The sequence below is a fragment of the Chinchilla lanigera genome, unplaced genomic scaffold (genome assembly GCF_000276665.1).
Source record: "Chinchilla lanigera isolate Chin_1 unplaced genomic scaffold, ChiLan1.0 scaffold00015, whole genome shotgun sequence".
Lineage (NCBI taxonomy): Eukaryota > Metazoa > Chordata > Mammalia > Rodentia > Chinchillidae > Chinchilla > Chinchilla lanigera.
The window spans coordinates 26,951,423-26,974,563 of NW_004955416.1; the positions used below are offsets into that span (position 1 = coordinate 26,951,423).

Genomic DNA, 23,141 nt, shown 5'->3' on the forward strand with positions numbered 1-23,141 from the left:
ATATCTCAATATATGTATCTATGTATATATCTGTCTGTCTCTATGTATCAGAATAGGCTCATACTTGTAAAACTAACAATATTAATTTTGCTCTCTGGAAATAATGATTGTCAGTATCATTCTGGGGATGGTCTTACAAAAGGTGTTCTTGTTTGGAAATAAAAACAACCAAAAGGTGTTTTTGAACTGGACATTTGATTCATGTAAAAGACAAAGGGAAATGTTTGCCAGCAGAGGTAAAAAATTAAAGAGTTTGATAGTGTGGGCAACAACTTGTAACAACTTACAATGTAGATAAATGGGTTGTAGAGGGAAATAGGATAACAGTTAAAGATGTCTCGGTCCTTTTGCTCTTGACAAGACAGAAGCAATGAGATTTAGAGGTTCAGTTACATGAAAGTTTATGATGACTGGGTATAGAAATAATTTTAGTTTTGAATATTTTTATGAAAGTGAGTGTTTCATTATAGATTATTATAAAAGGAGTATAAAAAGTTGATTTTTAATGTCTCAGGAACTACAGTATTTTAGCACTATATACAATACAAAATATAAGTAATTGTCTTATTTATTTTTCTTGTGGCTGAGACACAATACCTGATACCCACAAGTTAAAGGAGGAAAGATTTATTTCAGCTCACGGTTTGTGGAGATTTCAGTCCATAGTTGGCTGGCTCCAAGGCAGGGTGGCGTGGCAAACAGAAAGCAACAGGCAGCAGCAGCAGCAAGCCTGCCTTCCTTCTGTCCGTTTATAGTCCACCCAGGCTACAAGCCTGTTGATTGGTGCCACCCATATCCAGGTTGATATTTCCATTATCCACATCCTTAACCTACATTTACACACCCTAGCCCATCCACCTTGAAAACTTCCATCCATGACGGATGAAGCTTTGGAAGAACTCAGAAGTGCAAGCCATAACAGTAATCAGTAATAGTATATTTATAAAATTTTGACATAGGGCTGGGGATTTAGCTCAGTGGCACAGCACCTGCCTGGCAAGCTCAAGGTCATGAGTTCGATTCTTGGTACCAGAAAACAAAAACAAAAACAAACAAAAAAATAAAATTTTGACATATATGTGCCATGATACATAAACATGAAATTTACATTTAATCACTTACCATGGAAAAAATTGCCAAACTTTAGTGTTTACTCTGGCACACAAACCTAAGAGATATTAAAGCAGTAATTGTATTCAGAGCATCCTTGAAAAAATAGTATCACTTTGAAATATATGATTTTAGAAATTGATAATACAACTACATTTGAAGAACTTTTTTATTTTCTGTATTTCAGTACAATTAGATTTAAAGTTGAAATTGACTTTTTAAAGCAAGCTCCTTTTACTTTTGCAAAAAGAGTAAAAGTTTTAAAGTCAGAGTTTTTAATAATTTGTCAATATAAAAAGAATATTTGGCAGTTTGTGTGTGTGTTTTTTTCCTTTACAGGCAGTGTTCCTTTCCAAATACAGTAGAAACAAAATCATGGTATCACAATAAATAAGATTGCTGAATCTTATTCTTAGTGTTTCTGTGGAGAAATCCATTTTCATCTGATAAAGCAAATTTACTCTGGGATTGGTTGAACTAACTCAGTCATAGAATTTTACACTATTGTATTAGCATTATAAAATTGATTCTCATCATTTTGGGTTGAGAGAGGAGTTTCTTTTACCATCTTACTCTTTTCTACCCAGATGCCCTGTTACTATATCCAAGCAAAAATGTAGCAAGACTAGGTTATTTTTAATGCACTTAATACATTGGAGAGTGTTCATTAGTGTTCCTTTATTGAGCTGAATTACTGACAGTGATTGGTTTTCTATTCATTTTTGTCATTTTTTGTTGATTGCTTTAATTTTTTTGTTCCCTTTAAAGGGTAGCTAGTGAAAAATACAAGTATATACACTGTATTGAAATAGAGACAAATGGTGATACAAATCACTTACCTAATGATGGTTTTCTAGATGAAAATATAATACAATGAACACTTTCAACTGTTTTAAACTAGTTTAAATTTTTTTATTGTAACTAGTAAGTTCAATAGGCTGTATACACAGCATATAAATACAAATATATGATATAGAGGGTAGGAGAATGAGACTTAGGAGTTCAGTTTTTTAAATCTTGCAAATTCAAATAATATTACTGAACATTTGAATATTTCCTAAAAGTAGATTAGTGACATTAGAAACAATCAACTAACGTTTTATTAGCCAAGTTAAGAAATAATTTTACCAATTTAATTTTCTTTTAGCAAGTATTTGTGGTAGTATCTGTGGCAAATGGTGTTGTCGAGTGCTAGAGTTTTGTAATAATAAAAAATATATAGCGAGAGTCAAGATAGTAATCTATCTCATTTTTTCTTTTTTAAGGAATTACATTTTGTGAAAAAGAACAGAGAAGATTCTGCGTGGATGATATTTAAGAGTACTTTTGCTGATGCTTCATTTCCAGTAAGACATTTTCTCTTTTTCTAAGTGTTAAAGTAAATAAAATGAGAATTTTTCTTGAAAATTCAAGCTGTTTTTGTGAGCTTGAATAGCAGTCATTTTAGAGTTTATTTTGAGGTTTAATGTATATCAGTTGAGGAAATTTATAAAATCTAGTTGAAGTGCATAATATTGTATAGTGACAATTTCTCCTGCTTTTGTCTTGACACTGCTGAGATAACCCCCAAATTTTTTCTCTTTCATATTCTATATTAATTAATCTTTACTTGAAAAAAGAAAGGTGTAAAGTAGGTCGTCTATATTTATTGTGACAATAAATAGGAAGGGAAAGTTAGAGGACATGAATTGTATGATTTACAGGAAGATTTTCAAGTGAAAGGTAAAGCAGACAAACTAGCCATATCCCGGAAGAGGTAGCAAGGGTCAAAGAGAAAAATAAGCAGTTTTAAGAGGCTCTTTTAAAAATGTAGATGTTTTAAATGACTGAATTTGTTGCCTTAAATCTTGGGCCTGTATTTACATGAAACTTGAGTAGATTATTTTGAGTAAAAGATTATTATTGGCCTAGTTTAATGTTTACAGTGTTCAGTTAAGTTGTGCGGCCTTCAGAAGTATTCATGAGGGAAACCTTTTCTGCATTTCACCTTCTATTTACAGTGGAAAATAACTGTATTAATACTAGATATTTTAAAAGTAAGTAATTCTGAAACATGTAAGAAGGGGAGATAGTCTTTGATGTGTTAAAAAATTGACATTAACAGTTTAAATATTAGATATCATTGAACCTGATGATTATGTGAGTAAAAAACCTGGGAAAAGTATTGTAAAAATATTTGGAGTGGCATACACCTGTAATCCCAGCACTTGGGAGGTTGAGGTAGGAGGATCACCACAAGTCCAAGGCCAGCCAGGGTTACACAGTGAGTTGAGGACCAGCCAAAACTGCATAGGGAGACCCTGTCTCAAAAAATCAAAATTTTTTTTGGTCATTTCAAGAACACTTTTGTTATTTAACAGTCTTTTTTCTTGAATAATTAAATGGTAGTGATGACCTTATAAGTTGAGTTCTTTAAAGTTATAGTGTGATAGCAATTTCATATGGCCGTTTTAATTGTCTTGCTATAACAGAACTGAAGAACAGTTCATTTAATTAATTATATCTATTAGTTTAAGAAACAAGGAGAAAAAGGATTGTTTTTCCAATTGAAGTGTATCCATCAGTTTAAAACTTGTATGTATACAACTGGGATAGACAGATAAGTGTAATTCTGATGTTGCTTGGTTTTTGGTAGGTCTCCTTGTATTTTTCATCCTCATCGTTATTCACATATCTCATGTACTTTATTCTAAGTGATTTGAGTTCTCAAATCACTGTGTGCATTTAGCCATTTTCATGCCCGTAGCTGCTCAGAACAGTGTACCTTCTCTGAATCTCATTGATGGATAGGGTCCTAATTTTAGCAGTTACGTTCTGAGTCATGATTAAATTTTAGGCACTCCTCTGTGCTGCTGCTTTCATTAGGCCCTCAGGGTGTACACCATCTTATTTCTCGTGGCAGACTTTCTGTGGTTCCATGGGTTATTCTTGAATTTATAGCTACTTGCTTAGGAGTTACTCAAGTACAATATTTTATAGATGAGAAATGTTCTTTCCTTTAGAAGTCTGTCATAGAAATTGGGCAAACTTTTTTTATTTTTCTTTTATGTCTTTTGAACTGCTTTGAACAATTTAGATCTATAACACATTGTTGTTACTTTTTGTATATAATATGAGGTAAAATTTAGTTTTTATTTCTTTAAACATGGATATCAGATTGTTTCTGCATGTTTTTTTGAAAAGACTACAGTATTTTCCCCTGTTGAATTACTTTGGTGCCTTTGTTGAATTATTTTGGCACCATTTGATCATTATGTGTAGGTCTATTTCTGGACTTAATTCTGTTCTGTTGGTCTACCCTTACAACAGTGCTGCACTAAGATTTGTTACTGTAGCTTTGTAGTAAGTTTTAAAGTCAGGTAATATAAATCCTTACTGTGTTCTTTGATTTTAAAGTTGTTTATTCTAGGTAGGTCCTTTCCATTTCTGTGTAACTTAGAATTTGTGTGTCAATTTCTACAAAAAAAGCCTAATAGGGTTTTCATTATGAATGCTTTTACCTTTGGGACCAATTTGAGGAGAATTGACTTGTTAAAAGGATATTGAATTTTCCAGTGTGTAAACTTAGTATCTCTCATCATTTAAGTCTTTGCTTTTTCTTAGAAGTGTTTTGTGATTTTCAGTGGAAAGATCTTATACATAGTTCATTAAATTCACCTGTAATTGTTTTATATTTTATGTTATTATAAACGGTAATCTTTAAAAATACCAGTTTCCCAAAAAAGAGGAATCAAAATATATCATGTACAGGTACCGATTCCCTATGATAAGTGTGATCATTATGTATTTCTAAATTGTACCAATAAACTTAATTTTAAAAATTGTTACTATTGAATCTAAAACCCCCCCCCAAAAAAAAACCAAAAAAAAAAAACAGTGGTAAGGGGGTAAAGCTAGGAATACAAATTTGTTATATGTGCTGGGTGTGGTGGTACACCCCTGTAATCTCAGCACTTAGAAGGCTGAGGCTGGAGGATCATTGTGATTTTGAGGCCAGCCTGGGCTACAAAGTGAGTTCAAGGCAAGCCTGAACTGCCAAGTGAGACCCTGTCTCAAAAAGACCAAAACAAAGAAAGAAAATTTGCTGTGTGATTCATTGATGTAAAGTAAGAACAAAAATCTCAAAAATATAACAGGTAAATAAACTATGATGTTTAGGGATCTGTATTTATTTCAAGAAACAAAAGACCATGACCAACAAAACACAAGAGTTGCTATCGAAGTAATCAGGAAAATAGTCACCTCTTGAGTGAGGTGGCAGAGGTGTTCATGATTATAAATGCCAACTGGACACAGATTCAAGGTAATAAATCCTTAAGCCACTGGGTGTGGTGTCACCTGCCCGGAATCCCAGCACTCAGGAGGCTGAGGCAGGAGTACTTCAAGTTTGAGGTCCGCCTGGGCTACATAGTCAGTTTAGGGGCAGCCTGAACTATACAAGCAAGACCCTGTCTCAAAAAAAAAAAACAAAAAAAACCCTTAAGCTATGCACTTTCGTTTTCTACATCTTCATAGCTATTATAATTTGATAAATAAAAACCTACACTTTAATCTATGTTTACAGATATTATGTATTAAATATCAGATATACCAAATACCAGATTTCAGGTTTCATTGTACATCTGCCTATATTACTATACTCTTTTCTTTATTTATTTAGAAGTCTTCTGCTTCTGGATAAAATGGTTACAGAATCATGTTTGTATGAATAAATACAGGTAAGATTAGACCCAGAACAGCAGTTTTTGTGGGTTTGGTTCAAATAACATTAAATTTAAAAGTTTTAATATATTTAATATTTGAATCAGACTGTGTAGAACTAAGGTATTTGCTAGTAATGAAAATTCTTCATGTCAAATTTAAATTCTTTGCAAAACTTTTTTTTCCAGAAATTCTGATGCTATCCTGAGAAGTGTTTGGGATAGGCATAAGTATCTGCAGTTTAGAAATGAGTGTTTATTGTGAGAGCATGTTCGTACTGGTAGAGCACTAGAATCTTCATTTCTATACTTTGCCTTGCTTTGTCCTTTATTTGCCTTGTGTATCCCGTGTGCAGTCAAGTTATTGCTCATTTTACAAAGATATAATTAATTTGGGAATAAAAGGCCATGTATGGATGGGCTTTAGTTTTAATGGGCAGCTAACAAAGTTTCTTTATAATGACTTTAATAATAACATGTCTATCTCTAAGGAACTTAAAGTTCCCTGTGGTTATATCCTCAATTCTCATAATTTCCTGTAAGAGTTTTGAGCTACATTCTTGTTCCACTTTGTAGAAATGAATAGAGTTAGTAAAAGAAGTCACTGAAAATCACATGACAATTTATTGATATTATCTAGAAATACAGATTTTATAGACTAGTTATTCTGATAAACATTTTGAAGTTGTCTTTGTAGTCTGGATGACTTACCATGTTTAATATTTTATACAATTTTTAAATAATTATATGTCTTAAGCACAGTTTTAAAAAACTTTGAAGTCTATATAGAGTTAAATAAAGGACTGATTATTGACATTACATGCTTCTAGCTACCATCAAATTTAGTTCAATTTTTTTGTGAATTCAAGATGCTTTAGGGGCTAGTGTTTATGACCAGCACATAAGTTCTGGCACTGTACCTATTACCTGTTGTGCAAAACATAGTGTCTGTTTCTCTAACAGATCCTAATAGGAATAGGTCTTTTAACATTTTACTCATAAACTTCTAGTTTTTCAGCTTTCAAGTTTGAATGTTTTTAGCCTGAAACACAGGGTTGAGGCATACAAAAATGTGTAATGTATTACTAATAAAAAATCCAAATTAAAATAGATATACTTTAAATTACTTCCTGCATTTTCAGATGATTTCTCCATTCCCCCTAATCTGTTTTTGTTTGGATATTTTGAATATTCTACCTATAATTTAAGAAATAAATAAATTCTAAGAAGCAGTATTTAGGGGTTTTGATTTGAGGCAAAGGCAACAATATTCATCTGTCCAAACTTTTCTAACAGTTGCCTAGATTGAAGGTATCATGCATAGCCAGGCATGGCTAGTCTGCAGAATTAGAAAAAAGGAGGTTCTAATTACTAGTGAAGGAGGCTTCTGACAGAGTTGAAGGCTTACAGAATGGAGAAAAGGTGAGTTTGAGTCCCTATCTTGGCACTACACCCAAGTGCAGGGTGCCTCCGTTGTTGTTCATAAACGCCTTGAGTCATGATGACTTCTGGTCTTGCTTTTAATTGATTCATAGCATTTGAAAATCATTTTGCAAGCCAAAAATATCCATCATGAGACCATTACAATCACTTTTAACTAGAAAAGTAGCTCCTTTTCTAGTTGGTAAAAGTTTTATTTTTCTCAACGCTATTTTTGTACTTCTGTTGATCTTATTTCTTGTATCAATAGAATTTTCATATTTCATATAAAATATAACCTAATTTAAGTCATAAATTAAGTATGAATGTTTGTAGATCATGTTCTTCTTTTTCAAAAGTTATGTACAGCCAAACTACATTTTCTAGTAGGTATGTAAAGCAGTTTGTGTTTCCTTTATTTCACTACTTAGCAATAGCTGTCATTGTGTTCATACAACATCCATTGTATTATTAAAATGTGTGATTATACACATTTTAGAATGTAATTCAGAATAAAGTGGAATGCTTCAGTTATTTTTCATAGAACAATAGCTTTGATCAAATTAATTTGACTTGAATTTCTGCCTGGATTTAATGATAAACAGTAATGAAAATATGTTTTAGAAGGAACAAAGAAAAATGTTCTTATATTAAAAGTAATTGAACAGTAATTCTGTAAGGGTAAAGTACCACTGGTTATGTTACAGATCACAGTTGGATAATTGTTTGTTAGACAAAGTGTACAAAATGAAGTTGTTTTGTTTGTACATTTTATATGAAAATATAGGGTATTGTTTTTGTTTCTATGTGGAATGTAGTTGGATTGTCTCCTGTAGAAATTGGAATTAAAATGGTTTGGCATTGCTTATTCTGATACATTACCAAACTGGACAGCCACTAGGGTTTCTTCCTTTTTTAGACCATTTCCTTCCTTTTTAGTAGTAAACAGTCCCCAATTTATAATAGTTCCACTTAAAATTTTTGGCTATATAGATGGTATGAAAATAGATCCTTATAACCATTTTGTTTTGCTCTTTCAACAAGTTACATGAAATAATCAACACTATCATAGAGTAGGTCTGTACTAGGTGGTTTTGTAAGGATGGTAAGTATATAGACTAAGCTAAGCTATGAGGTTCAGTATCTTTTTTTTTTTTTTTTTTTGAGGCAGGGTCTCGCTATTAGTTCAGGCTGGCCTTGAACATTCCAAAATTGCAATTAGGAAAATTCCATTTGTAATGGTGTCAAAACAATAATTAGGAACATGTTTAACAAGAGAGGTGAGACACCTGTACACTGACAACCACAAAATATTCAAAGAAATTAAAAGAAGAACTAAACGAATATAAAGTCCTACTGTATTTATAGGTTGACAGACTTAATGTTAAGATTGTGACACTCTCGAATTCATCAACAGATTCTGTATGATCAGTTTAAAACCCTAGCTGGTACTTTTCTCTTTTTTTCCTTTTTCTTTTTTTTTTTTTTTCAGAAATTGATAAGCTGACTCCAAAATTCTACCAGTAACCAAAATAGTATGATACTAGAAGGATAAATACATAGATCAATGGAAAAGATTTGATATTTCAGAAATAAATTTATATTTTTATGATCAATTGATTTTTGACAGAGGTGCCAAGATGATTAAGTGAGGGAAGAACAGCCATTTTAATATACACTAAGTGGTACTGGGACACCTAAATATCCACAAGCCAGATAATGGAATTGGATCCTTACCTCACACTGTATACAAAAAATTGACTCAGAATGGACCAGACTTAAATGTAAGAGCTGAAACTCTATAGACAACATATTCATGACCTTGAGTTTGGCAGTCGTTTCATAGACGTGAGTCCAAAAGCATAAGCAACCAAAAGAAACAGGTTATGTAGACTTTTTTAAAATTAAGAACTTTTATGCAAGCTTGTTTTGGCAAAGAACTTCTGGTTCTATTATAGTTTACAGTAGGGTAATTAAGTTTGTCAGACATGTGCAGAATGAATTAAATTTTTTGTTTGTGGAAATGGAGAGAACCTCAATCCAAACTATACCCACTTAACAGGGCTTCTTCTCTGTCACACCAGGGACATCTTTGACTGATTGCCTGTTTCCTCCTCTCTCCATCTCCCCTTTTCCCGCTCTCCATCCCCTACTCTGCCTCTCTTTTTCCCTCTTCCTCCTCCCCCCCTTTCCTTCCTTCTCTTCCCTGTCTCTCCAACACTCTCCCTCTTTCTTCTCTCCTTTCTTTTTCTCCCTCACCCTTCCCTTTTTGTTCTTCCACCTCTCTTCCCTTCCTTCTTAGTAATCCTGTCATTATAATCCTTCTAATTGTCCAAGAAGTGGGAGTGCAGGGTTTTTATTTGTTTTTAAGTTACCTCGAGGCATGAGTTAGTAGTTCTTTTGCAAATGCATAAAACTCTTTGGAGGACTGGAAATAGTATCGGCTTCAGTGAGCAGAGTCAGTGAAGATTTTGGAAGAGATATCAAAACTGAAGATAGCTCATAAGTAAGTGCCCATGACTTTTGTAGTTTGACCGTCTATTTTGTGGCATTGAGTACGGTAAATTGCCCATTAGTATTGAAACAGGGGAGAGTATAGTGTAATGCAGCTGTCCTGTTCATGCTCTAATTTCTTTTGAGGTATGCTTATCTTACAGAAATTGTCTTAATCCTCCACTACTAAAGAAGAGTAGCATAAACTCACAAAATTGAAATTAGATGGCTCCTTGCACAGTTTTTTTGTTTGTTTTTTGTTTTTGTTTTAAGACAGCATCTCACTGTGTAGTCCAGGCTGGCCTTGAATGCACTGTGTATCCCATGCTGCCCTCAGGCTTGTGGTGTTCCTCCTACCTCTGCCTCCCCAGTGCTGGAATCACCACGTGCACCACCGCATCGGGCTTCTTTGCACAGTTTGTAATTCAGCCTATGTAGTGATAGCTCACACAGTGAGGTCTTTTCTTTAGCTACCAGTTGACCATTTCCAGTAGTGATAGCGTTCTATTGGACACAGTGTTGAACCAAAATTTCAGCTCTGCCTCCCTGTGTGACTTTGACTAAGTACTGATCCTTTTGACCCTCATATGCTTCACTCATGGAAAGGAGCAAATACTATATACTTCACAGGGTTATTTTAACTATTGAATGAAGTAACATTAAGGAGTGATAGAGCCACTGGTACATGTAGGTACTTGTTAAGGGTTAGGTTGCCTTTGCCCTGCATTTCAGTCAAGAATGTCTTTTGTTTTGAAAAGCTTGACTCTTCATTTTCACAGCTTGAGCCTGAAATTTTTCTTAAACTTTGAGTTTTGCTTTTCTTTACTAAGCAGTTATTTATTGGACATCTGCTAGTGGTATCATAGGGGTTAATAGAATAGACTTGATCCTGTCTTCCTTGAACTTATAAGAGGGTGGAGAGAAACATTTAATCATGTAAGGACTTAGGTAGAGTTGTAAATGCTGTAAGAGTCCTAACAGGGGTTGGATGTTAGGGCACATTTCCTTGAGGAAATAATGGTAATGCCAAGATTTAAAGGATAAGTAAGACACTTAGTAAGGAGAAGTGCTTGGGATAGAACCTAGCAAGATGATAGTATGTGTGAAAGCCTTGAAGCTGATCAGGTGCTGATCTGTACAGAAGGGCCTGGGTTTGGAAGTTTAGTGGGGAAAAGGAAGAATAATAGTGAGGGTGCAGTACAGGAGGAATAAGATTAGTCAGGATTTTCCAGGCCATGTTAAATGCTTGGATTTTAAGAATAGTGATAAATGACACAATTATATTTGTTTTAAAGGCTCTTTTTGATGAAGATGGGGAAATTGATTGGAGGGAAATAAAAATGCCTGCTGAGTTCATTTAAGGGGATTTTACAAAACATAGGTGAAAGGTGGTAATAGTTATTAGAGAAAAGGGATAGATTTTGATGTTCTTGGTTTAAAAAATATATTGGGTGGCACACATCCACAGTCCCAGCAATTTAGTAAGCTGAAGCTGGAGAATTGCAGGTTGGAGGCCAGCTTGGGTAATTTAATGAAATACTGTTTCAAAATTTTAGTGGAAGGGGCTGGGGATATAACTTAGGCACAGAGCATTTGCTTAGCATGAATACGTCTCTGGGTTTGAGCCCCAGTACTACTGAGAGTGGGTGCTCGGGGAATTAGGTCTTGACAGACCTATGGACACTTAGGTTGAGTAGTTGAGAATGTGGTTGGAAATAAAGGCCAAATTTACAGTAGCTGTGTAACTCTGGTATTTTCACAGTATATGTTGGTGGCCCTGGCTCTTTAGTAAGCCCATATCCACATTCCTGATACTTGTCTTTTATGCATATTTTATAACAATTCGAGTGCATGTGTTATGACATTCATGGCATTTACACATTTATTTTACTGCCTGACAAACTCTCAAAGAGTGGTTACTTTAAAAATTGTAATGAGTGGTTTCACATTAAGTAGTAGCCAACATTTATTAAGCACTTGTGTAGGGTACGAGGCTGAATGTATGTGACTGTACACATATATTATCTCTTAATCCTCACAAGTCTATGAGCATTATTTAGTAGTATTCCAATACTGTATTTTGAAGATTTACTAGGAGAAGCTAAGAGAAACTAACTTCCTCAACACTACATGTGTACAAGTGGTGGAGCTGAGTTAAATATGGGCAGCAGAGCAGTTCTCTTAACTCTACCATGTGTGATTCAGCAGTTTTTGATTATTTATTTCACTTTTTTTTTTTTTTGGTAAAAAGTATACTATACTGAATACCTACAAGGATAGTCACCCTTTTCTAGAACTGCCTGAGAAGAACTCATTTTTGTGTTCATTATATGGTCTTTATAAGGCATTTTAAATCATACTTTGAGAAGATTTTGGTTTCATCAGCACTTAGTACAGCATTTTTATGGCTAAAGTAAAAAGTATAAGATAAAGTGACAGATCAAGAAAAGAATATGATCTGATATAAAATAGCCTAGGAGAAATATTTCTGAGTGATCTATCATTTCTTGTTCTGTTGGGAACAAATTATAATCAGCTGTTAAATTATTTTCATGTACATGTCATGATGTTTTCTGCTTCAAGTAAGAGGCTAATCAGAACAGGCTTATTTCACATATAATAGGAGGTGTGGTTAGAGTTACTGAAAGGTTGGTTAATTCAGGGTTCCACCTCCATCTCTTCTGTGTTATTTTCTTTGGTGCCAGCCAGCGTCCTTTCTATGGAAGAAGGGAAGCTCGAGTGTAGGTTAGGGAAGGTAAAGAAGAACCTGTGGTAATTGAAGGCATCGATATAATGTATCTATATTTTATCTACCTATTTCCTAGAAATAGCTTACAGCAGCAGTATTACAGTAGCATACCTAGCACCACCCAGATCTTGGTTTTTAAATACCATTTCCTAGTAAAAAATAATCAGAACCACTTGGATAAGTAGCTGAGATTCAAGAGATGGCTCAAGGAAATACAGGTTAGCCTAGAACATTTTGTATGATCAGAAAGTAAAGAAAAATAAATAAATTAAATATATTTATTTATTTAAAAAAGTAAAGAAATACTCAGTGAAATGGACATGGCTAAAATCCATAGGGCATGGCTTAGCACTCCCTTTTCTGGTTTAAGTACATACGTAATGAGGTAGGATTCTTTGATCTGGTTTATATTACAGCTACAAAATGGCATGGTCTTCCTAAGTAAAATGGAATCTCTCTTTAATACTAATTGTATGCATTCTTCTCACCAACGAGATTATTTTCATGTATGCAGTTTTGTATATCAAGTGTTTAGACTTATTACTTGTAGTTACCATGGTTGTATACATACTGTATATGTCTGTTACATGTATTTACTGTATAAGCATGGAAGTTATAAGTAATAATATACATAGTTAAAGTACACATAATTTTGGTAAGTTACTGCCATTTTGCTTGATATTTAATTATTTTTAGGGTTGTTGTCCATCATGGCAAGTTATACTAATCTGTTTTGTAGCATTAATGGAGTTTTATATTTTACATTTATTAAAGTTACTTCTTAGAATACATTCTTGAAAGTAGAGTTGGTATTTTTGAGGGAAGCTAAAAATCAGTCTTTCTGAAATGTTCAGTTTTTAGATGTTGGCCAAATGGTTTACAAATCTTCTACCTACGAGATGATTTGGGTCATTCACTTGCAACAGAAATAAACGGTTTTCTTTCCATTTTATACTTTCATCCTATTAATATTGTGAGTGTGCCTAAGACTCCAAATGTGTATTTTTAGCCCTGAAGTATGAATCTTATACTATTATATTACATTACATTGCATTATTGAGCTTTCTGTCTGACATTTCCACTTGTTCATGTTCAAGTTTAGTAAGTCCAAAACTGAATTCTTAAGTCTTACTCTTTTAAGGAAGTAAGGAAGTAATGAATGAGTAAAGATTTTCCCTTGATAGATGCCTGTTTTTAAAAAGCATTCTGTTGTTGAGTATACACAAAGTTCATTTTGGTCCTCCTGAAAAAGTTAATCTGTGATTGATTCACCATAATCATAACCATAACCATAATCATGAAAAGAGGCTGGAGATAAAACTCAGAGGTACAGTGCCTGCCTGGCAAGCACAAGGTCCTGAGTGTGATTCCTGGTACCAAAAAAAAAAAAACCAAAAAACCATGAAATGTAGTTCTGCTGAGCTCAATACTTGGTATTTATAAGTAAAGCTTACTTTCTGGTTAAAATCTACCCTCTTAATTTAATTATTTTCTTAGCTAACAAAGTTCTTCGCAACAGTAAACAAATTGTTTTTAAAAGATGGTGAACATCTGTCATCAGCATTACCTAGAATTCTTCTGAATTTGAGTGCTTCGTTCTACGATATCTCGTAAATTGAGAGCAGAGCCCACAGAGCCACGTATAGTCACACACTTGTAATCCCAGCTACGTGGCTGACTGAGGCTGGAGGATCATGGCCTCACTTACTTGAGTCTCTGTCTCAAATTAAAAAAATAAAACGCAAAAGGTCTTTGAATGTAGCTCAGCACTCTTTTGGTTCTGTTCTAAGTTCCAAGGTCGAGAGTGGGGTGGAGAAAGAAAAAGAATAGTTAATGCTAAAAATCTTATTTAAAAATTTCATTCCTGAATTTTCAAAAAGGAAAAAAGATTCAGTTATCTGAGGGTTCATGTTAATTTTTTTCTTGGGTTAATGTCTGAATACAGATAAAGGCTCTTCTATTTAGTTAAAGAGATCCGTCCCCACTAAATCTTCTCACAGGAGAAGACAGATCACTTATTTTTCTGTGAAAAATGCACATCTGTGTTTTCTAAACGTAAGTTTTAAATGCTGCTATTTTTAGTAAAACCTTTTAGTTTTACCATATAGAAGAATGAGAACTTAGTTGATCTACAGTTAGTAGTTAGCTAGCATTAGTGAAAATTTTCTCCTGCAATTCTTTTAAAGACATGCACATATGTTTTTTGTTTTAGTAATTTCATGTTTGAAATGGTGGTAAAATATACATGGAATTTACCGTTTTAAGCATTTGTTGTAGTGGTAGCTTTAAGTACATTCAGGTTTCTGTGTATCCATTACCACCATCTGTTTAGTACTAAAACTCTGTACCCATCAAACAATAACTCACCATTCTACTGTTTAGTCTCTGACCAGTATGAATCTACTTTTGTTTCTATGAATGTGCCTATTCAAGGTAACTCATATAATTGGGATTATAATAGTATATATTCTCTTGTGAGTGAGTGGCTCATTACCCTTAGTCTTCAAAGGTCCTTCTCCATGTTATAGTGTGTGACACAATGTCTTTTTAAAGAAAGGTTATAAATAGGTCAAATAAAATTCTAGACTATGTCTATACCACATTTTATTTAACGTTTCAGCCACCAGTGGATATTTGGTTGTTTTCTTCTACCTTTTCACTGTTGTGAATAATGTGTCTATGAATATTGGTGTACAAATATTTCTTGCAGTCTCTGTTTTCAGTTCTTTTGTTTATATATCTGAATTAGAACTTTTGGATCAAGTGATAATTTTATGTTTACTTCTTAAAGCAACTACTGTGTTATTTTCAGCAGTAGCTTCAGTATTTTACAATCAACCTAAACAGTGTACATGGGTTCCAATTATTTTCATACATACACTAATATTTTTTGTTCTTTTCATAGCCATCTGAATGGGTGTATATTCAATTTTATCTCATTGTGGTTTTGATTTACGTTTGCCTTGTGATCATTGATGTTGTGCATCTTTTCATGTGTTTCTTTCCTTCAAAGAAATGTCTATTCATGCCTTTTGCCCATTTTGTAAGGAGTTGTTTTAGAGATTCTGGATATAAATTCATTATTGTATGTATTAATGAACTCTCTCATTGCTGGAACAAAATGCCTGATATATTCAGTTGAAAGAGGAAATGGTTATATGGCGCACAGTTTCAGAAGTTTCAGTCCACCATTGACTGACTCCAAGGCAGGAATAGATACGATTGAGAAAAGCTGCTTACTCATAGTGGTGGGTAAACAGAGCACAGGGAGGGGTGCTCCATTTTAATTTTTTGTATACAGTGTTAAGTAAGCATCCAACTGCATTATTTCCATGCAGATACCTTGTTTTTCCAACACCATTTGTTGGAAGCACTATTTTTTCCCATTGAATGGTTTTGATACTCTAGTTTAGAAAGCTTTTTTTTTTTTTTTTTTATTAAACCCCTAGAGTTTTCCACTCCATTGATCAGTATGTCTCCCTTTATGGCAGTATCGCACTGTTTGGATTTCTGTAGCTTTGTAGTAAATTTTGATTTCAGGAAGTGTGAGCATTCCAATTTTATTCTTTTTTGAGATTATTTTGGCTATTTAGACTCCCCTGAGATTATATATGAATTTTAGGTGGGTCATTTTAATTTTTATAATAATAGCAGGGTTTTGCTAGGATTTCACTGAATTTGTAAGATCTCTTTGGGTAATGTAGACATCTTAATATATTAAGTCTTAGAATCCATAAATAATTTCTTTCATCAGTATTTTAAAATTTTTACTATGTAGATCTGTTACCTGCTGGACTACCTATTTTTTCTTTTTGATGCTATTGTAAATGGAAGTGTTTTCTTCATACTGTTCATTACGTGTGTACAGAACTATGAGTTTTTCAGTGTTAATTCCATATCCTCCTACTTCGCTAAATATATTAGTGCTAACATTTCTCATCTGAAACCTGTAGGTTTTCCTACAAAAAACTTGTCACCTGTGAACACAGATAATTGTACGTACTGTTTTTCAGTTTGGATGCCTTTTCTTTCTGTTCTTTCCTAAATTACTGTCTAGAACTTCCACCTTTAATATTGAATAGAAGTAGTGAAAGCAATTATCCTTCTATTTCTGATAGTGGCTTTTAGTGTTTTATCATTGAATGTGGTGTTAACTTTGAAATTTTTCACATATTTTTTATGTTCAGGTAGTTTCCTTCTGTTCCTTGAATACTTCTTAAGGAATTGAATTTTATCATTCTTTTTCATTAAGATGATCACGTGGTTATTTCATTCTTTCCATTAGATTTATTTTGGTATGTTGAACTATCTTTGCATTCTAGGAATAAATTATACTTGGTCATAATGTATAATTCTGTTTTACTGAATTCAGTTTGCTAGTGTTTTATTGAGGATTTTTACATCAGTGTTCATAAGGGATATTGGTCTGTAGTTTTCTTGTAATATCTTTGCCTTTGGTATGAGGGCCGTGTTGACCCCATAGGTTACATTTAAGTGTTCTTCCTTCATTTTCTTAAAAGACTGCAGAGGATTGATACTAGTTCTTCTTGAACTGGTTGGTAGAATTTTGTCAAGAGGTTTTAAATTAGTGATTGAATCTCCATACTAATCTATTTAGCTATTTTTTTGTTTGTAATTCAGTCTTGGTGGGTTTTGTATTTTTAGGAATTTGTGTCCTTTTTCTAGTTTATCATATTTGTTAACATACAGTGGCCCTATTGTGTCAAATTGGTTGTAATGTCTTTACTTTGATTTCTGATTTTTGTAACTTGAAATTTTTTTCTTTTTAGTCAGTCTAGTTAAAGGTTTATTGTCAATTTTGATACCTTTTTAAAGAATCAACTTTTGATTTTTTTTGATTGATTTTTTGTCTACTTGTTTTCCTCTTGTTTTATTTATCTCTGCTCCAAAATTTATTATTTTTTTCTCTCTGAGAACTTTGGCTTTTCCCGTGGGGCAAAATCACAGCCTCTTAATGTAGTTTTATAGTAAATCGGATATATGTTAAGTATCTGAGTCTTTTAGCTTTGTTGTTCAAAGTTGCCTTATTGTTGTATGCTTATTTGTATGCAAGTGAATTTTAGAATTACCAGCTCAGTTTCCAAATAAAAGAAAACCTACTGGCATTTTAATTGGGAGTACTGAATCTCTGGATTAATTTGGGAGCCAGATACTGTGGCACATGCCTGAGCACTAGAGAGGCTGAGGGAGGAGGAGGACCACTGTGAGTTTGAGGCCAGCCTAACAATATAGTGAGTTCAAGGGCAGCCTAAGCTACGCAGGCAGACCCTGCCTCAAAAAATAAAACAGAAAACTAAATTGATTAATTTGGGGAGAATTAATACTTCTATAAAATTGAAACCTCCAGAATTCTGCAAATACTGCTCAGGACATCGTAATTTTCTCTTGGGACATTCTTTCTTTGTTTCCACTGTTTTGTTTTACTTATGCGAAATAATAGATTTATCATTTATTCTGCTGATAGAAATGATCTGGAAGAAAATTTTGATAGGAATGGAAGGATTACTGGAACCAAACCCTAAACAGAAGGGAGATGGGTACTGATGGATTGGTGGTTGTGACGGCAGGAATTTGAGATTATTCTCTTGTGATTGCTTTTATTTTGCCAGTAGAATAAGTTGCACACTCACCAGTTAAGGGTGAGGATGAGAGATGAGTGTTAGAGATGTGGGCAGAGAGAATTTGTCATAAAATAAATAACTAGGAAATTGAGAAATGAAAGATTATTGAACAATAAATATGAAGGAATATTTGAAGTTTGAGTTCATAACATTTATAAACTTAAAGTCAGATTTATAAGCATGAATAGGATGGTTATTCTTTTCTCCAGTCATATTTAGTTACACAGGATCAGGGTTTTAACACTGAATGTAGTCAAAGGAGTGGAGGCCAGGGAGGGTGAGAGTTTATGAAAATTTAATCAGGTAAGTAGGGAAGTAAGAAAGACGAAGTGGGCCAACAACAGTGAAAAGAGATAGGCTTGATAAATTATAGGAGTCATTGGTTTCAAAGGATTGTTGCAGTTAGATTATGCGAGTGTGCGTACTGGAAGTAATAGATGGTTACAGGTATAATTTCTGGTCGGAGTTTTGTTAATTATTTATAGTAGTCTTAAAAGTGTCTCCCTTGTAGCCATGGTTTCAGCTATTATCTCATTCATTTTGATGTGAAGTATTTTTAACAGCTTTTTATTCAAAATATTTTGTAATTTTCACTGTGATTTTTTTCTTCATGCATTGCTTAGAAGTGTATTACTTAGTTTTCACATAAATGTGTGTCCAGGATCAGTTTTTTTAAAAAGTTTGTTTTTCATTTCTATGTTAATTCCTCTGAGAATAGAGAGCGGCATGTGTCCTTTGAAGTTTGTTAGGATTTAGTTTATGGTCCAGCATGTAGTCACTTTTGGTACATTTCTTCTGTGCATTGTTCCTCTACTCTGATATGCTAATCCCATTTGTTGCTGAGAAAGCTCTGTTAAAATCAACCTGTTATACTTGTGGATTTGAAATTGTTTGTTTAGGGCTGCTTTATTACAGCATGGCTTTGTTTGTTAGCCAAGGTTAATTTAGGAAAACCATATTTTTACATATGCAAAATTAGGACAGTATTTAAAGAAACTGGCATATGGAAAAAGTCACAAATTACATTTAAAGTACACTTGGTAATGTGTTAGAATCATGTGTAAACATTTTAAAGAAATTGTACTGTGTGTCAGAAATAGTAATGTGCAGCTCTAATGTTGCCGGCAATAAGTCAGATGTTATTTATTAAAAGCCTTTGAGCTGTTGTTTCCTGTGTGTCTTGAGCAAGTTCATAATTGCCTTTCATATTTAACTCTTATTTTTCTTAAATTTATAAATACACAAAATGTTGAGAAAGTATTACATTGTGGAGAAGGAGGAAAAATGCAAGTGAGAAACTTACTGCCTATTTATAAGTATTTTATATCCTACCCATGATAACTTATTATTATGAGTGGACATTTTCTGTGATTTAAATTTTAAAAGAGATGCAATTGAGGATTATGAGTTCATGTGTAATGTTACAGTTCTTCCCTATCAAAAAATAATACCAGGGGCTGGGGATTTTGCTCAGCGGGAAAAGCGCCTGCCTGGCAAGCGCAAGGTCGTGAGTTCGGTTCCTGGTACCCGAGAAAAACAAACAAACAAAAAAATAATACAAAAGACACTCATGATTGTTGTTCTTTGCATTTCAGGAAGAGATTTCTGGCTACATGTAAATGTTACTATGTGCACTCAAATTTGGAATTATTATCTTTGTAATGAATTGACTTGTATTGACCTAGTGTCCTGTGTCAATCCATGTATCTGTATGTATTACATTGAAGTTCACTCTGATAAAGTTAGAACACCCAACTTTCTTTTGGTTTGTATTTTAAGTAGTGTATCTTTCTCCCTGCTCTGATTCTCATTCTTTCTGTGTGCACATGTATAAGACATATCCTGTATAATCATTGTATTTGGTTTTGTTCTTAGAGTTCTTTTAGAGTTGATTTCTGTTCATCTCTCCTTCCTTGTTTTCTTGTGAGTTATTCATTAGTTCCTTTTTCCCGTCTTTTAGCTTTTTAGCCATGCATACTTCTCTTGTTCTTTCAATTAATCACCCCAGAGATTACCACTTGCAAACGATTTATTAAAGTATAAAGTAAATGATAATTTTTTCCATTTCCTAGTCAATAAAAGACTTTAGAGCACTTTTAGCTTCATTTACTACCCTCCCCAAATGTGTACTGTGGTTATTTAGGTTAGTAATACTTATTTGCTCTGTTTATTACATTTGATTTTTTGATGCACATTCAAGTGGTATCTGATAACTTTTTTCTTTCTATAGAAGGAGGTCCTGTCATTGTTTCCTGGTGACAAATTCTATTTCTGTTGTCCTAAAGATGCCTCTCTTTTTCCTTCATATCTGAAAGATTTTTTTTCCCCTTAGATACAGAATTCTAGTTTGGTACTTTGCCCAGCACTGAAGCTATCATTTCATTGTCTTCGTGGCTATTAATCTTAGTCTTGCCTTTTGAAGTATATCTTTTAAATAATTTTTCTGGCTGCTTTTATGCTCTTCCTATGTGTGAGGGGACACTAACTGTTTCCTTTTTTGATGTGCCTAAATGTATTGATTGTATTTCTTTTCTTTGGGGATTTGTAGTGCTTTTTGAATCTGTGGCTTGATTATTCATTTGAAGTTCTTAGCTATCATGACTTTATTGCCTCTCAACCAGTTGTTTTTTCCTATCCTTCTAGGACTTTATTTACATGTATTTTTTGTTCCTTTCTCCATGTTCCATATCACAGTTTTCTATATTTCTTATACTCATGTCTTTTTATATTTCAGTCCAGGATTTTCTTTTCTCTTGTTTTCTGGGCCTTTTTTTTTTTTTTTTTTTTTTTCCAGTTGTGTCTTAACCTAGTATTAAAGCAACCCATAAATTAATTTGTTTTCAAAATTATATTTTATTATTTTTTCTTCTATTTGTTTCTTATTGTCTGTTAGGATTCTTTTTGCTCATTTGTTTTTTAATTCCTTGAACAAATTAATTAAATCTTTTTCTGTTAACACTATTATGTGGGTGTATTGTAGGTCTGTTTCTATTGCCATTTTTAAAATCTTGATTTTTCAGTCATATTTTTGCTGCTCATTTTTAAATTCCAGGATTTGATGTGAAAACTTATAATAACTTGAATTTCTGGGTAGTGTCTTTCTTCTAAGAATATTTACTTTTGTTCCTGTCATGTGGCTAGGCTAAAAATGTGCACTAGCTCAGATTGTCTCAGTCTAATCAAGGTGACATGATGAAGCTATACTTCCCTCCCTGTACATGGCTAGGCCATTTTTGGTTTACCTTTATGACGGTGGTATATAGTCCTTTGGAGTCTGTCCAAATGCCTGGTGTGTTTCCTGTTCCTCTTTGTTAGGCTCTGAATCTAATCTTTGCACCCCTACTTTCAGTTACCCTGAAAGATCTGCTCACTCACCTGATAGTTTTGGAATCTACAGGCAAAAAATGAACTCAAAGACTGAGTTTCACCCATTTCTTCTAGGACTCAGCCCTGCAAATTATCACTGTTTGAAAGCTCTGCATCACTTTAAATTACCTTTTCTAGTTTTTTCTCAGGAGGATGGTTTGAAGCAACCACAATGACCAAGAATAAAATGCCCAGTTATATTCTAGAATTCATAATTCTCTAGATTATAGCAGATATCACAGGTATTAATTACCAGATCTTGCATACTTTAGCAATAGTATATTTGCAGTGAACTGCATAAATACTTACCTGGCCTGTTACAGGTTTTTAGTGAAAATTAGAGGGATGTGTGTGAGAACTTGATTTGGAGTAACTCACATTCTATTGTTTATAATTCAGTCTGTTGAGGAAATAGACATGTTCTTCCACACAGCTGCATTTTTAATTGGGTTCTAACATCGTTCAGATCCTCTAGCTCTTCCTACTCTTTTGTCAGGGGACATTTGTAGTCATTGTTCCCTCCACCTGGCATTTGTATCCTCATACTTGGGTTTGAATATGAGGCATGTTTTAGCAAACACATTTTGTGACCCACAAATTTAGCTCATGTTTCAGTCAGATAAATGAGCTTTTTAATTTTGAATTACATAGGTTCATTTGTGTGATGATTTGATTTAAAGTCTCTTTTTCCCCTGTACTAGACTCTAAATTATTCTTCTTCGTTGTTTTGTTTTTTGGGTTTTTTTTTTTTTTTTTTTTTTTTTGAGATAGGGTCTCGCTATGCAGTTCAGGCTGGCCTTGAGCTCACTTTTTAGCTTAGGCTGGTCTCGAACTGGCAACAATCCTTCTGCCTCAGCCTCTGAGTGCTGGGATTACAGGTGTGTGCCACCATGCCTGGCTTTTTAGACTCTAAATTCTGAGATTAAGAATGATGTCTTGTTTGTTTCTTGACCATTTGATCTTTTTCTAGTTGTGTTTGGAAGTGTCTTTATTGTTAAGTAGGTAATCAGTTAATAATCAGTTGTTAATAGACAGTAAATATTTTTATGAATGAAGAAAATAGCTAAAGAAAATAAATAAGAAATAATGCACTGATGCTACTAGTACAGGTAGTGATGAGAAGTGAAAGCTCTGGTGCTTTTGTGCAAAAACCATATTTATTCAAATACTGGCCTTGCATAGCATGCTTGAAGCTTTGTGGATATACATGTACAATTAATAAAATTCTCTTGGAAATTTAGTACTGTGCACATTTTGGGATTTATTTCGTATTCCTTCATAGTTTTTTTGTTTTGTTTTTTATTTATTTTAAAGAGAAAAAAACACTAAAAATGGTACAAAATTTCAAACCAAGATAGGAGAGTAAAAATGGTTAGAATATGGCTTATTGTTCTCTTCAAAGTAATTGCTAAGATTACAAGATATAGGCATGGAAAGCTGATCAAACGATACAAGTACAAACCTTTCTCTTCAGTGAACTAATAGAAATTAGTAGTATATCTTAACTGTCTTACTTTTTCTTTTCCCTTCCTTCTTTCTCCTTTCCCTTATCCCAGTTTCTCTTTCCTTTTGAACAGTTTCTTCCTAATTCACAGCATCTATTGTACATTTTGGCTCATACTTACTCTTTCAGTTTCTTACACTAGGGAGACAATACAATAT

General features: G+C 33.5%; 1 protein-coding gene across 8 annotated transcripts in view; it reads left to right on the forward strand.

The window, feature by feature from the left end:
• Mef2a (myocyte enhancer factor 2A) overlaps positions 1 to 23,141 on the forward strand; it is a 124,419-nt gene that overhangs the window by 24,670 nt on the left and 76,608 nt on the right. For 7 of the 8 annotated variants that reach the window (XM_013512519.1, XM_013512516.1, XM_005381629.2 and 4 more), the window contains exon 2: positions 2,376 to 2,456. The gene's annotated coding sequence lies outside the window, so the exon portion shown is untranslated. Of the gene's footprint in view, positions 1 to 2,375; positions 2,457 to 5,770; positions 5,829 to 23,141 lie in introns of all 8 variants that reach the window. The other variant, XM_013512517.1, reaches the window with a different exon arrangement.